At 48.2% G+C, this 17,436-nt stretch overlaps 1 pseudogene; it reads right to left on the bottom strand.

The window, feature by feature from the left end:
- Positions 1–4,325: 4,325 nt before the first annotated feature.
- Positions 4,326–12,322, bottom strand: LOC119323211 (annotated as a pseudogene).
- Between the last annotated feature and the right edge of the window lie 5,114 nt (positions 12,323–17,436).

Here is a 17,436-nt window from a genome sequence, read left to right as displayed (position 1 = left end):
GGGGGGGGGGAGGGGCGCATGGCTGCCCCTTGGCCCCTTCTCCTCTTCCTCCACTAGGCCCACTAAGGCCCATTAGGTCACCGGGGGGTTCCAGTAACCTCCCGGTACTCCGGTAAAATGCCGATTTCACCCGGAACACTTCCGATGTCCAAACATAGGCTTTCAATATATCAATCTTTATGTCTCGACCATTTCGAGACTCCTCGTCATGTCTGTGATCACATCTGGGACTCCGAACAAACTTCGGTACATCAAAACTTATAAACTCATAATAAAACTGTCATCGTAACGTTAAGCGTGCGGACCCTACGGGTTTGAGAACTATGTAGACATGACCTAGAACTATTCTCGGTCAATAACCAATAGCGGAACCTGGATGCTCATATTGGCTCCTACATATTCTACGAAGATCTTTATCGGTCAAACCGCATAACAATATACGTTGTTCCCTTTGTCATCGGTATGTTACTTGCCCGAGATTCGATCGTCGGTATCCAATACCTAGTTCAATCTCGTTACCGGCAAGTCTCTTTACTCGTTCCGTAATACATCATGCCGCAACTAACTCATTAGCTACATTGTTTGCAAGGCTTATAGTGATGTGCATTACCGAGAGGGCCCAGAGATACCTCTCCGACAATCGGAGTGACAAAACCTAATCTCGAAATACGCCAACCCAACATGTACCTTCTGAGACACCTGTAGTACTCCTTTATAATCACCCAGTTACGTTGTGACATTTTGTAGCACCCAAAGTGTTCCTCCGGTAAACGGGAGTTGCATAATCTCATAGTTACAGGAACATGTATAAGTCATGAAGAAAGCAATAGCAATATACTAAACGATCAAGTGCTAGGCTAACGGAATGGGTCATGTCAATCACATGATTCTACTAATGATGTGATCCCATTAATCAAATGACAACACATGTCTATGGTTAGGAAACATAACCATCTTTGATTAATGAGCTAGTCAAGTAGAGGCATACTAGTGACGTTATGTTGGTCTATGTATTCACACATGTATAATGTTTCCGGTTAATACAGTTCTAGCATGAATAATAAACATTTATCATGATATGAGGAAACAAATAATAACTTTATTATTGCCTCTAGGACATATTTCCTTCAAACGGAGCTCAAGTGCAAAAGATATGACAATTTTGGAGATACCCGTGTTGACACCAGATTGAAGAATGGCATGAAACCTAATTAATACGGCCTCGGATGGAAAAAGTTACAACTGAAAAGTTGTGCGTCTCGTCGAAACGGTGGATTTTGATATAAAAATCGTCTTAATCCGAGGTCGTATGCAACCTGTGGAGGCAAAACAATGTCAGAAACAGAAGCTGCAGAGTCATTTCGGACCGACCGAGTTGATTTGATCGGTGAGACCGAGTTGGTCCGAAAATTTACCAGAGAGATGGCAATGTTGACTCGGTAGGATCGAAATGAACCAATCGGTGAGACCGAGTTGGTCCGAGAAATTACCAAAGATTCCTGTCCGAGTTAGGTTAGGGTTTTTGATGTTTTGGACGGAATTTTTAGTCCTTTTCTTATACGGGAAGTCCAGCCGCCTCATAAATAGATGAGAGGTGACGGCCGATTGAACAACACCAATCGAACAAATACATCTACTATTTTTTCGTGTTCATCTACTTTTATCTCTCCCCTTGTATCTTTCTTCTCGTTCTTCGTCGTTCTTCAAGATTGGAGGCTGCGAATCCACGAGGCTCTAGGGGCGGTAAGGCCGACCTCGAGCAGCCAATCGTCGCCGCGAGCCCTGACGGGGTCCTTCCAGGGCGAGCGGGGCGTCTGGTCCCAAAAGCGCCGGCTTGCTGTCTTGCGTATCGCGCTGGAAGTCGGCCTCCCGCAGTGTGAATTGCGGAGCATCTCCCTCGGCGCCGCTGGTACACATCAACGTGTTCGTGTGACGCGTTCCAGCGTCAACAAAAACGTCCGCAAACATCCGGACCGAGTGTTTGGATGTTTGCGGACGTTGCCGTAAACATCCGCAAGCCATCTAACGCGGACCCGTATTTGTCCGCAGACGCGCCTGCGTCCCTTTTTTCAACAAATCGGAAGCAAATTAGTGGGGCTTTGCAGGAGTTCGGACATGACTCTATCGCTCGGTGTTCATTGGAAGAAGTGCATGCAAAAAATTATGGTTGCGCGATATGTATCGCGGGATATGTAGCGAGGAATTTACTAAGTGGAAGAGGTTGCATATGGTATAATTCTAGTAATGCAGTTTTTGGCATGTTAAGGAAATCTCCAACGTGAACCCTCAAAACGTCCGCAAACATCCAGACCGAATGTTTGGACGCTGCCGCAAACACCCGCAAGCCATCCAACATGAACCCTTATTTGTCCACAGACGTGTCCGGGTGCCCGTTTTTTCAACAAATCGAAAGCAGATCAGGGGGACTTTGAAGGAGTTCGGACCTTCGCTACGTAGGACTATGACACCACGGTCCACCCAAAACTGAGGAATGACAATAAACTTTAAACAGAACAATATAAATTAGGTATTTGTGCACTGTTACTGCCAGTGGCATGCCATAGTTACATGATGCAACCACAATTCTTGCTGTTGGAGCTGCTAATTGCTAAACTTTTTCCAGCCCACAAAAAAATAAAAGAAGACTCCATGATACTTTAGTTTGGGAGATATCCATGTTTATCGTCAAACACAGTTAACACCAATAGAAATGCCTAAGAAACGTTTGCGCCCATCCTTTAGTGCCATACTTATAAGGAGGACATAAATCGATGAAGTAAACCATGTAATGGATTAACACAAAAAATTGAGTGAACAAATGAAAAAACATCCTGTATGGTAATAAAAAAACAAGTGGATCTTTCATAGAAAGCAAATGGAAAGATCTCATACTGCAAATTTGCAATCGCCCCCTCGGTTCTTGGGACAGAGAGAGTTGATATTAAGTATATGAAATATTATCATACAAATTAACTTTCTAATCATTAAATAAAAACTTGACAGTGTCCCTTCTGGCCATATCCTGTGTGGATTAAAACCATGACATGTATCTAGTGCAAATAAACTCCATCCCTAGTGTCCACTATTCCCCATTTGCATAGTACATCAGCAAAAGTTCATTTCAGCTTAAGAAAGCATGGATAAACAACAAAGTCTTTAAATCTATCTATCTAAGAAGAAAACAATCGTAAATGTATAGGGTTAAATCTAGGACCCTGATAAGTGCCACACGTGTGGCACAAACACATGGCACCTCCGAACATTTTTTATGGCAAAATTAGTGACGCGAGAATGACGACTTTAGTTGTCAAGCACGACACCTTTTTTCGGATAACAAGTTTTTAGTCTTTGTGTTTGTTTTTTCTTTTCGGATGGCAATTTAGTTGTAAAAAATGTCAAGGCGGGACTGCTTCGGGCCACACGTGTGACAATTATCATTTTGGTAAATCTATACTAACGGTAACCTGGTAAAACATAATTTCTATCAATATCAAAATCAACTGCATCCAACATGCAGTTTTTTTGGTCAGCCCATGTATAGAACACTTTATCAACCGGTCTGTTGTTTGGGAGATGTAATGCCAAATATAACACCTGGAGTACTCTAAATTCATGTATGTCAAATTATTAGAATTTCTACAGCTATGAAATATGGTGACACTCAAAGCATTGATAACAACCAAACAACTATGGACAATAAGCGAGATCCATCATTTACCACTAGCGTAATATACATCATCAATAACTGAATTTTTAATAACGCTTACTATTTACTAATAGGAAATTATCAAAATTGGAGCACGGATTGCGGCAAGGACCGCCGCCGACGCCGGAGATGTGGTTGCGGCTGCGCAGCTGCCGACGCTTTGGGAGGAGTACCAGCTCCAAAACCGGATCTCCGATTTGCTGATCTACGATACGCTTTACAGAGGGAAGCCGCTGCCCGCCAAGGTCATCTTTAGCGACGAGGACGACAAGGGCGATGACAGCGACAATGGCTTCGGCGAGGACTCCAGCGACGAGTAGATCCCCTATGCTATGTTTCGGTTATGTTTAATTATGGTTTTTACTAAAAACTCGCATATGCCATGTGTGATGAACTATGCTGGTTTGATGAACTCCGGCGAGACGTTTTTAGCGCGAAGTAGTTTGTTTAAATTTGTGTCATATGCAGGATCTGTTTTTGCAGCACGCTCGGCGTCATACCCTAAACGATTTTTTCGGGACGACGGTTTGCGGGATCTGCTACAGATGCTCTTACCGACTGAAAATTAGATGATAGGTGGTCCCATCAGCCATGTTCGACCACAAGGCTCTAATTCCTGGGAGCTTAGTAACTTTACTATTATATTGATATATTAGATGCCATAGGCCTCATAACATACATACATGGGTTGAACCAGAAGGAAATTTGCACGACAATGTTAGAAAGAAAAAAAAATGTGAACACATATTGTCCTTGAAAACTTAAACCAAGATACATTCGCTTCTCCAGCGACCAAGTGAGCTAGGTGAACTAGACTCAATCAATTTATATGCAGTGGAGTATTATTCTGCAAAGGTAGCGGCCTTAGGCATACCGGGCTTAGTTCAGTCCAGGCAGCTTCTCCTTGATCTTTTCCATGAGGCTCTTCTTCTCACCGGTCCCGTCGGTGCCGTCTGTCCCAGTGCCAGTTGTTCCGTTGTGTCCTTGCTTCCCGTCGTCGGTGGCCGTGGTGCCATGCGTCTCCGTGCCAGTCATTCCAGTGTGTCCATGCTGCTCATAGGTGACAGCGGTCTGCTGGTGGTCACCGTGGCCACCAGGGAGCTTCTCCTTGATGTTATCCATGACATCCTTCTTGTCGGTGCTGCCGGTGCCCTGGGTTCCCATGTCGGTCAGTCCGGCGTGTCCGTGCTGCCCGTAGGTGCCACCGGTGGACGGGGTGCCATGCGTCATAGTGCCGGTGTGTCCCTGCTGCCCGTAGGTGTCACCGGTTTGCTGGCGGTCATTGTAGCCACCGGGGAGCTTCTCCTTCGTATTCTCCACAATGCCCTTCTTCTCGCCTGTGCCGCCGGTGCCGTATGCCTCTGTGCCGGTCACTCCGGGGTGTCCATGTTGCCCATAGGTGTCATCGGTGGCAGGGTTGTCATGCGTCCCCGTGCCAACATGGTGCCCGTTGGTGCGAGTAGTCTGCTGGTGGTCATCATGGCCGCCGGGGAGCTTCCCCTTGTTAGACAAAGCTAGGGTTTGGAACAATGCTCCATACCCTAAACGGGTACGGCTGTCATGTATATATAAGAAAGAACGTACAGGTACATGTATTGTGTTACAACACGTATATCTATAATATACCTAGTCTAACACCCTCCCTCAATCTTAACTATGTCCTGAAACACTCATGAGGTTAAGATTGCGTCGACATCCTTCAAAAGAGGGCAAGGACAAGGGTTTAGTGAAAATGTCAGCAAGCTGATCCTTAGAAGAAACAAACTTGATTTGAAGTAGCTTCTGTGCAACACGTTCTCTCACAAAATGATAGTCAACTTTGATGTGTTTCGTTCGGGCATGAAATACCGGATTGGATGAAAGATATGTAGCACCGATGTTATCACACCAAAGAACAGGCGGCTGGGCTTGAAAGACCTTCAACTCTCGAAGCAATGACTGAACCCATATGATCTCAGCTGTGGCATTAGCAACTGCTTTGTACTCAGCTTCAGTGCTACTCCGAGACACGGTAGCTTGCTTTCGAGCTTGCCAGGCGATCAAATTAGGACCAAGGAACACAGCATGTCCCCCCGTGGATCGCCTATCATCGGGACTACCAGCCCAATCAGCATCAGAGAAGGCTGAGATCAAACCAGAAGCCGCAGGCTGCAAATGGAGACCATACAAAGCTGTGTGTCGAACATAGCGCAAAATGCGCTTAACCGCCGTCCAATGAGGATCACGCGGTGCATGAAGGTATTGACACACACGGTTAACTGCAAATGAAATATCTGGCCGAGTGACGAGCAAGTATTGCAGTCCACCAATGATGCTGCGGTACTCAGTGGCATCCTCAGAAGAGAGCAAGTCTCCATCAAAAGCTGATAATTTGTCTGTGGAGGACATAGGAGTCGTAGCAGGTTTACACTGCATCAGACCTGCACGTCGCAACAGATCCTGAGAGTACTTCTGCTGAGTGAGAGTCAAGCCACTGTCAGAATGAAGAACCTCCAAACCCAAAAAATAGTGCAGTCTCCCAAGATCCTTAACAGCAAAAACAGCCCCTAGAGAAGCCACAAGCCGATCTGCAGCAGTGACTGATGAACTGACAAGTATGATGTCATCAACATAGACCAGAATGTACATAGTCACCTCAGGTCGCTGAAGAATGAACAGAGATGTGTCTGCTGTAGACGGTACAAACCCATGTGCACGAAGAGCAGCGCCAAGACGTGCATGCCACGCACGAGGAGCCTGCTTCAGATCATAAAGAGCCTTGTCGAGGCGACACAGATGATGTGGCTGAGCAGGGTCAACAAAACCGGGGGCTGACGCATATATACCTCTTCTTCCAGAACTCCATGAAGGAAGGCATTCTGGACATCGAGCTAACGAAGCGACCATCCTCGAGTAACAGCCAGCGAAAGAAGAACACGAATAGTCGTGGGCTTGATAACAGGACTAAACGTATCTTTATAATCAAGGCCATACCTTTGTTTAAATCCTTTGGCCACCAGTCGTGCCTTGTACCTCTCAATGGACCCGTCAGCATGTTTCTTCACCTTGAACACCCATTTGGAATCAATAACATTGACACTGGAAGGAGGAGGAACTAGACGCCAAGTATTATTCTTCTGAAGAGCATGGATCTCCTGTTCCATAGCAGCGTGCCAGTGTGGAATGCCAAGCGCTGCCTGAAAATGCCGCGGTTCCACCGTAGGATCGGCCTTAGCATGAGCAACACAGGCCGCAAGCCATGCGACCGTACCATCTGTGCGTTGGACAGGCTTGACAATGCCACTCTTGCTGCACGTATGAGGGCGCAGTACGACAGGCGGCGGAGGTGTTGGAGAAGCCACAGCAGTAGGCGAGTCCACAGACTCTACCGAAGGAGATGCCACAGGGTCTGCATGCGCCGGAGAGACCGGCGAAGACGGGCGCGGCGGTGTTGGGCCCGGAGTGGTCGGTGAAGGCGGACCAGGCGAGGACGACCCACGCGGGGCAGAGGCCGTGGAGGTTGGCGGCTCGAGCGGCCGAACTGCGGTAGCAGCCGGCTCGGGTGGCCGAACTGGAGACCCAGCCGGGCTAGCAGCCGGGCTAGGTGAGGTGGCCACACCACCTGATCCACGTGCATGGGGCATGCACGTGCAATCATCGTGGCGGTTGTCATCAAGCGCAGAGTCAAGCGACCCGTCCGGCGGCAAAACTGCAGTTGGTGCCGTAGCAACCACGTCGTCATGAAGAAGCTCAAGGCGAGCACCCCGTCCAGTTCCTGCACCATGGTTAGGCAACAACAGAGGAGAATATGCAGCATCTACAAATTGGTCAGGCAAAACTGGAAAGGAGTGCAGCTCAGTAGCGGTGGTATCGGTGGAAGGTGACGGTGTGGAAAAAGGAAAAACAGTCTCATCGAATACAACATCACGAGAAATGTAAACACGATTCGTCGGAATGTGGAGACACTTATAACCTTTGTGAAGAGGACTGTATCCGAGAAACACACACTTCTTAGATCGATACTCGAGTTTGTGCTTGTTGTACGGCCGAAGATGTGGCCAGCACGCACAACCAAACACTTTGAGAAGAGAGTAATCTGGAGTCTCATGAAGTAAAACCTCTAGGGGAGATTTCATGTGAAGAAGTCGTGTGGGTAGCCTGTTGATCAAAAAACAAGCAGTAACAAAAGCATCACTCCAGAACCGGAATGGAACAGAGGCATGTGCGAGCAGTGTTAAGCCAGTTTCAACTATGTGACGGTGCTTGCGCTCAGCTGCACCGTTCTGCTGATGTGTATGAGGACAAGACACATGATGCGAGATGCCAAGTTTCGTGAAGAAAGTATTAAGGTTGCGATATTCGCCCCCCCAATCAGACTGAACATGAATAATTTTGCACTTAAGCAACCTCTCAACATGGGCTTGAAATTGCATAAAAACATGAAACACATCAGATTTGCGCTTAATGAGATAAATCCAAGTAAAGCGACTAAAGGCATCAATGAAACTAACATAATAGCTGTGACCACTAACAGAAGTTTGGGCATAGCCCCACACATCCGAAAACACAAGTTCAAGAGGAGCCTTGACAACACGACTCGATACAGAGAAAGGTAGCTGATGACTCTTGCCCTGTTGACAGGCATCACACACTAGAAACTCCTTATTACTGGACTCAACTGGAAGACTATGGCGATGAAGCAAATGTCGCACAATGGGAGTGGCAGGATGACCGAGGCGAGAATGCCACTGCGACGACGACACCCGAACACCACTGAAAACTTCAGAAACAGGCGGCACATCAAGAGCATATAGGCCATGGCGAGCTCGACCACTAAGAAGAACGTCCCTCGTGTCCCGGTCCTTAACAAAAAAATGGAAAGGGTGAAACTCAACAAGCACATTGTTGTCACGAGTTAATTTAGGAACCGAGAGCAAACTACGTGTGACTGAAGGAACACGAAGAACATCAAGGAGACACAAGGTTTTAGTGGTACGTGAAAGAAGAGATGCCTGACCAACATGTGAGATGGGCATACCTGATCCACTGGCAGTACGGACCTGGTCATGACCAGTGTAGTGCTGGCGAGTAGCCAGCTTGTCGAGCTGGCTCGTCAGATGATTGGTGGCACCGGTGTCCATGTACCAGGACGGATCCACAGAATAAGAAGGAGTGAACCCAGACTCCTGTGTAGCGAGAGCAGCTTGTTTCTCATTGCCTTTCCCGTTGTTCCCAATGCCAAGGAAGCCGCGTTTGAAGCGGCGATGGCAGCGAGACGCCAAATGCCCCTCGATGCTGCAGAGTTGACACTCAACGTCACCACCGCATGACTCGCAGCGCAGCCTCTTGCGACCAGCCGTCGGAGGAGGTGGAGCCGACGAACGGGGCTGATTGCCCACGGACGGCGGCGCCTTCTGCTTGGCACCACGGGCACCCCCGCGAAGTGCAGCGTTCGCAGAAGGGCCCTCTGTGTAGACGCCGACGGAGCGGCGAGCAGCTAGGCGTTGTTCGGTGTTGAGGAGGCGCGCGTAGAGGTCGCGAGGCGGCATCGGCATGTCACGTCCATTGATATTTTCAATAAGAGAGTCGTAGTCCTCATCAAGTCCATTGAGAATGAACGAAGTAAACTCCTCGTCACGGAGAGGCTTTCCAATAGACGACAGTGTATCAGCCAAACTTTTGACCTTGTTGAAGAAGACCGTGACGGAGAGATCATTTTTCTTGACCTCGCCCAGCTGATTACGAATGGCAGAGGAACGGGCCAGCGACTGCGAGGAGAAGCTGGAGTCGAGCGTGGCCCATGCATCCCTCGACGTCGCGGCAAAGACCACCATGCCGGCCACGGAGGGAGTGAGCGAGGACTGAATGGCACCAAGAATAGGTTGATCCTGAGCGATCCACCGACGATGAGCAGGGTTGGACACCATGACGGAGACACCAGCGGCTGAGGGCACCGCAACCATGGCCGGGGGACACGGCAGTGTATCGCCGACATACCCCTCAAGGTAGTGACTACGCAGCAGCGGCAACACCTGAGCACGCCACAGGAGGTAGTTGTCGGCAGAGAGCTAAGTGGAACGGTCCTGGTTCAGCCACCGGTGCGGAGAGCTACGAGTCATACGTCGGCGGAGCACTGTACGAAATCAGCGCATCGGCCGACGGAGGCGTACGGTAGTGTTGGTGATGACCGTAGGGCGCCGTAGGAGGTACGCCGTAGGGCTGCAGCGACGCAACGTCCGACACTGGGGCAGCATAGGGCGCTCCATACGGAACCTCGTAGGGCACCGCGGAGGACGAATCATACGGCACCGGCGCGACGTACGGCGACGGCGAAGGCGCGACGTACGGTGCTGGATATGGGCCACCGTAGGGCATCTGTACGGGGGCACCATGGGAACCGGAGGCGGGCGCCACAGCATGCAATGCAGGCCCAGAGTGTAGCGATGTTGCATGGGAACCGGAGGCGGCCGACGCATCATGCAACGGAGGCGCCGCAGCATGCAACTGGGACGCAACATAGGGCAGCCGCGACGTAGTCCGAGCGCCAGATGCATCGAGGGGGAGCTGAGTCCCGGCGTACATCGACTGTACAGGAGCACCAGCTGGATCGCCAGATGGAATCTCGCCCGATCGGGGCGCGGGCGATCGGGACGCAGGCGGGTGCTGCGATCCCGGACGGGCCCAGGAGAGTGGTGCGGACGCCATGAACGGCGAGTCCATCGCCAGGGTTGACGGAGGCGGCACGGCGGCGAAGGCCGACGCGACGGCGGCAGAGGAGGCGGAAGCATGGCGCGGATCGAACGCGTCGTCTGATACCATGTTAGACAAAGCTAGGGTTTGGAACAATGCTCGATACCCTAAACGGGTACGACTGTCATGTATATATAAGAAAGAACGTACAGGTACATGTATTGTGTTACAACACGTATATCTACAATATACCTAGTCTAACACCCCTTGAGGTTCTCCATGACACCCTTCGTCTCGTCGGTGTCGTGTGACGCCATCCCAGTCATTCCGGTGTGTCCCTGCTGACCATCTGTGCCATCTGTGGCCTTGGTGCTATGCATCCCCATTCCAGTCATTTCGGTGTCTTCCTGGCTCCCGTAGGTGCCACCAGTCTGTTGGTGGTCACCGTGGCCACCGGGGAGCTTCTCCTTGGTCTTCTCCATGGCGCCCTTCTTCTCGCCGATGCCGTATGTTCCCATGTCGGTTATCCTGGTGTGTCCCTGCCGCCCATAGGTGTCGCCGGTGGCAAGGGTGACATGTATTGCAGTGTTGGTGTGTCCATGCTGCCCATAGGTGTCACCGGTCTGATGGCGATCATCATGGCCACCTGGGAGCTTGGCCTTGATGTCCTCCATCACGTCCTTTTTCTGGCTGATGCCGTGCGTCCCCGTGCCGGACATTTCGGTGTGTCCCTGCTGGCCATAGGTGTCGCCCGTGGCTGAGGCACCATGCATTGTCGTGCCTGTTTGTCCCTGCTGCCCGTAAGTGCCACCGGTGTGCTGGTGGTCTTCGTCGCCACTAGGAAGCTTGTCGTTGATGTTCTCCATGATGCCCTTCTTCTCCCCGGTGTCGGTGTCGTGCATCCTCGTGCCAGTGGCCCCTGTGTGTCCGTGCTGCCCGTAGGCACCATCGGTGGCCGGGGCGCCATATGTCCCCGTACCAGTGTTTCCTTGCTGCACATGGGTGCCACCAGTGGGTAAGGCGCCATGCGTCGCCGCATCGGTGTATCCCTGTTGCCCGTAGGTGCCACCAGTCTGCTGGTGGTCCCCATGGCCACTAGGGAGCTTGTCATTGATGTTCTCCATGACGCCCTTCTTCTCGCATGTGTTGGCGCCGTGCATCTCCGTCCGGATGGCCCCGGTGTGTCCGTGGTGCCCGTAGGCACCATCAGTGGCAGGGGCGCCATGTGTCCCCATACCGGTGTTTTCCTACTGCCCATAGGTGCCGCTGGTGGCTGAGGCGCCATGTGTCGCCGCATCAGTGTGTCCCTCCTGCCCGTAGGTGCCACTAGTCTGCTGGTGGTCCTCATGACCACCATGGAGCTTGTCATTGATGTTCTCCATGACGCCCTTCTTCTCGCCCGTGCCGCCGCCGTGCATCGCCGTGCCGGTGGCCCCAGTGTGTCCCTGCTGCCCGTACGCACCATCAGCGGCCGGGGCGCCAAGTGTCCCCATACCGGTGTTACCCTGCTGGCCATAGGTGCCGCCGATGGCTGAGGCACCATGCGTCGCCGCGGCGGTGTGTCCCTGTTGCCCGTCGGTGCCACCAGTCTGCTGGTGGTCCCCATGGCCGACAGGGAGATTGTCATTGATGTTCTCCGCGACGCTCTTCTGCTCGCCCGTGTCGGCGCCGTGCATCCCAGTGCCGGTGGCTCCGGTGTGTCCGTGCTGCCCGTAGGCACCATCGATGGCCGGGGTGCCATGCGTCCCCGTAGTGGTGTGTCCCTGCTGCCCGTGGGTGGCAGCGGCCTGCTGGTGATCACCGTGGCTGCTGGAGAGCTTCTCCTTGATCTTGCTCATGATGCTCTTCTTCTCGCCGGTGCCGTGTCCCTGGTGCTCCATCCTGCGCCAAACTTGTCACTCGGGAAATCTACTAGTGCTGCTGTTTAGTGTTTACTTGGAGCAGGTGGTGTTGTGTGAACTGTGAAGCAGGTGCTCCACGAGGCACTATTTATAGGCCGTCAGAGGATAGATGAAGCACGACGTGTTCTCTCGTGAGTGGGTGGGCAGGTGACTGCCGACTAGCCCATAATGAGGGGTGGTCAGATGGACGAATCGCCGTGGCAGGGGCGCTACGTGTGCTTGCATGAGTTGGTCGGCAGGTGGCTGCCGACTAGAGGAGCCGGGCCTCGGAAGGCAGCGGGCGCGTCCCGGTCTCCACGTCCCACCTCATTCGTCCTCGTCCGGGAAGAAGATGATTCCCCCAAAAACATGTGATCCTTTTTTTCACTTGCAAAAATGGTATTGTTTGCTTAAGTCTTAAGGAGATGCAGATCGAAAGTGTCGGCATGTGACGACAACGAACGTAACTAGACCAAGCATACGAGAGGGCAAGTGCTTTCATTCAAAGAATTTTATAGGATTTTTTTTCTCTGTTGGCTACTCGATTCATAGGATTGAAATGCGTAGTAATTTTCCTTAGAATTCATTAGCACTTTATTTTGGAGAAAAATACGCATCCACTAAAATCTCTTGGTATATTTCCTTTGCTTTTATGGTGGCATCAAACACTATTTTATCCGAATTCTCCTAGTTTTCTAATTCGGCGGGATTCAAGATGACATGTCACTACAATCCTTGATTTTTTTTTCTATCCCGGCGTTTTGAGTATCAAAGAGGCATTGATTTGGCGCCCCAACCTAGCAATTCACCCGTCCCACTGCTTCTCCTCCTTCCCATCGCCGTAGGACGCTGTGAGGCAAAACCCATGGGTGCCATGGTTTTTTCATGGCGTCGCATGCGGTATGTGGTCAAATTGGTGTGGGATATGGTCTGGTGGCCATCGTTGTTGCGGGATACTTTCCCTGATGACGCGGCGACACATGCGAGCTAGTGCATGCCCAACATGGACGTGACTACATGAGCGATTACTTGTTGGAGCTGCGTGCAAGAGGAGGACGACCACAACAATGTGAGCTAGATCGTGGACGGTGTGTCTGCTCCGGATCTTTGAAATTTCAAAAAAAATGCATTCCAAATTTGTACTTTCAAAAATAAATTTCAGAAATCTTGACTTTCATTTTATTTTCTTTTAAAACACTTTCAACTTTCAAAATTATTTCGAAATTTCAAACTTATATAATTTTGTAAACTATCATGCGAAGAAAGACTAGAAAAACAGCATCCTTTGTGGGGTATTTTTGTGACTTCCAACATTGATTCAACATGGTTATTATTTATTAAACTCGATTTGGATTGTTCATATTATTGATGTACATGACGGAGAATAATAGATGCAAAATTATACTCGACAAGTAATACTTGAGGTGCCGATGTAGATGTAATTTTATTTGTGGAAGCAATACTGGAGGTGTCGAGGAGAACTGTGCTGGAATACAATAGAGGAATTACTTGAGGTTGACTCTAGTGAAATTAATATGTATATACGTTTACAATCATGGTGGAAGAGTTGGGTTCGTTTTGCAGGGTTAGTTCTGCAAGGTGTTGACCCACATGCTTGGATTGGAACTTAATCTCATATACGCAAAGTGATCATGAACATAACTCGCACAGGTATGCTAGAGACTATAATATTAGACTCATAGAACTGTCGTGTTTAATCATGATCCATGACAGAACTCATGGCATCCGTACTTTTGTGGCGCAAATATAGTCCATAAATAGGTTCCTACCCTCTCGGCTTAATATGCAATTGTTAGCGGTACCACAAATATGGTGAATTTAAGGGTAGACCGCATAACCCACAATCCAGCACCACCATGTGACAGACAACTGAAGCACATTGTGCAGTGGGAAAACATGTGTAGCCTAACATGTCGGTTACCAGTTCTACATGCCACAGAACGTGAGAGACTCACGTGGCACCTTTAAGAGAAATTCTATGAGAGTGGCTATATATGACCGATCGCCATAATAATCTCTATTATGGAAACTTTGGTCAAAAAGGCCCTCTGGCAAAGTTTCCATCTTGTCAGGGATCATTTATATTTTATGGAGTACCCTCCATATCTAGCATGTCATATATGGTGTCTCGGGGCTGCCTTTTGGAGCGTGCTCCATATGAAAATTACCTCTCGTTCCGTGTGATGGGAAGGAAACTTTAGGTGCTCCCCACCTCACGTGGGATTGCAAGAAGCTTGGGAAAAAAGGAATGTCCCATAGATGAGTGGGTCCCATGGTTATAGAGGCAACAAATATGAGGATTCTGACTTTGTGCGATTTTCCTTGGTGACCTCCATAATCCATATGGAGCGCGCTATGGATATAGAGGCTCCAAATATGACTACTTTGCTAGAGTTTGTCTAAGAAAAATGCGCTTGCATGCGGTAGCCAATAGACCTATCCAAGGTTGTGAGAATCGCGATTCTATTATACGATTTTACGATCCAAATTAACCCATCCAATTTTGCGATTCTAGTTCATGGAATCTACGTTTCTACGATGATGATAGTTCAGCTTCTATGATTTGCAATCCTACCATCGGAGTTCCTATCCGATTCTAAATCATGATTCTGGCAACCTTGGACCTATAGGAGCGCCTTCGAGCATGTGTTGCCCGCTCCCACGAGCTACCGTGCGTAGGAGTCGATTCATAGTCAACCTTGAAGGAGTTACCAGTTTTACATTAAAGTCATGCACGTACATGAAAGGAAGATTGAGTTTTGTTGCGCTAGAAGAGGGCTAGTTATTTTCTCAGCTAATGGGACACGAAGTATCTACACCCGAGCTCAAATGCACCCTGATAAACAGTAAAATCAAAAAAATAGTACAAAAAAATAAAAAAAAACTGTTTTTTTAGTGCAAACTTTGACAAATGTGCTTGCAAAAAATTATTATAAAACAACAATCCTAGAAGTCGTGGTAAAAAACAAAATCAAATCTCCAAAAATGATATTTTTGAAAGCATTTCGGGGTGCTGATTTTTTTTTCTTTTGCCACGCGTTCTACAAGTGTTGTTTCGAGCTGAAAATTTCCATGCACTGAGAACATTTGTGAAAGTTTGCACCAAAAAACTTTGAGATTTTTTTGGTTTTAGAATTTACTGTTCATCCCGAGCTATTTGAGCTCGGGAGTAGAAGGGTACTTTTGCAGCTAATGCGCCATCCATAGAGAAATTTTTAGATGGTTGTAATAGAATAGACTAATTCCTTAACTAAAATAAATGTCTGTTATTTTATTTTGCATCATCATGACATGATGCCATCATTTCACTATGCATTATTCTCAACACGCATAACAAAAATATCAAACACATAAAAGCAAATTATTTTACCGTTTAATTTATTTGGGTTTTACCAAAACCATTTTCCCTTTTGTCCTTGTACATTAAGATAAGAGTCCCAACTTTTCACATGGACTTTGTACAATATTTGAAAGCCCCAGAAAATATTTCACAATTTTTGCACAAGTCTTGCACACAGCCCTAGTTCAAATCACATTTATGTCATTTTTGTAATTTAATTTCAAACAAAAATTAAAAATTCTCCAAATGGTTTGATTATTTTCTGTGTGGTCTCATTATAGCCTAGAGAGGCTACACCTAAAATTTCATCTAATTCAGAGCTCATTTGATGTCCTATTTATTTATTATACGGTAGATACATACATTTAATATATATTTTTAATAAAAGCTATTATTTTGTCGGACCCACTAAACACTAATTGCTATTCGGATCCATTAAACACTAAGTGTCACCTGATACTAGGACTCGTGTGGTCCTCTTTGTTGGCAAGCTCTTCAAGTTCTATCGACAACTTTCAAAACAAATATTTTTGAGATGTTGCTGCAGGTTTTCCGGAAGGTGCTGAGACGGCGGCGCTGTAACAAGGTACAACAAGCTAAAGCACTTTTGATTGAGGTTGTGCTGCAAGCCCGTGACTCGATAGTGGACCTATAGTAGGGTTGATCTATAATGTGGTCATGTAGGATTAATCCGGAGTTTGATCTGACAATGTCGTTGGGTCTATTTGTCAGATAAGATGGCCCAAAAAGTTCCCCAAGTGGGCTTCGAAGCTAATAAATAGCCAACTAGCTCAGTGCCTTTGGAGTGACTTTGAAGGAAATAGAAAATTATACATTTCCAATTGGAACTTAGTTTGTATGAAATAAAAATATGGACGATTAGGAGTGCCAAACATCAGACATGTAAATCTCTGCCTCCTTGGAAGCTGGGTCAAGAGATAAATAAAAGATGAGGGGGGAAATTGGAGATGAATAGTAGATGTTAAGTACATAAGGAACACGCCTAATATGTTTTCTTGTACCACACAAAACCCCTCTAAATTTTGACAAGGAGTCATGTGGGCTGCCAAATCACTTAAACAAGGCTACACATGGGTGGTTTGAGATGGTAGGATAATCGGATTTTGGGAAGATATATGCTTTGGCACATCTGCATTATCAGTACAATTCTGGCCCCTTTAATTTGTCATCAACATGGTGTGACCCTAGTACATGCCTAGGATAAAAATACCATCAGGTTGACTTCGCGCACGGGGGGTGGGTGGGTGGGGGGGGGGTGGGTCTTCACGCTGTCATGATGGAAAGTTGTGCCTTGTGTTGGGGAACGTAGTATAAAACAAATTGGCCTTCCGACACCCGGGAACAATATGAAGGTGCATTAGGGAATTGAATCATGATCATTACCAACTCCAAGTATGCAGCGGAACCAGACGAGTCGGTGTAGATTGTACTTGGAGTCCCTCGAACTATTAATGAACGATCCCGCTAACCGCCTCGAACTGAAGACCGAAAGCACGACCCCTCTACAGTTTGCAAGCATACGGCCTTCACGATCCGGCAGCGCTTCACCGTCCAGAACTAATTGCCGCCAGAGAATTAGAGAAGATTAGAGCCACTCAAGGCTTCTAATTATAAGGATTAGAGGAACTAGATCTAGCTCTAATTATCTGAATTAGAACTAGTAGTATTGGGCTAGGGAGACAGGTAAAACTTGTATGAAGAAAAGGGGCAATACCTCCACTAGTGGGGGAGAGAGAAGGGCAGCCAGCAAGGAGGGAAAGCCTCCTTGGGGAGCCGACCAAGGGAAGGAGGAGTTGGGT

The sequence above is a fragment of the Triticum dicoccoides genome, chromosome 6B (assembly GCF_002162155.2).
Source record: "Triticum dicoccoides isolate Atlit2015 ecotype Zavitan chromosome 6B, WEW_v2.0, whole genome shotgun sequence".
Taxonomy (NCBI): domain Eukaryota; kingdom Viridiplantae; phylum Streptophyta; class Magnoliopsida; order Poales; family Poaceae; genus Triticum; species Triticum dicoccoides.
Note: the sequence above shows the minus strand (reverse complement) of the source record. Positions and strands in the feature narration are given on the sequence as shown.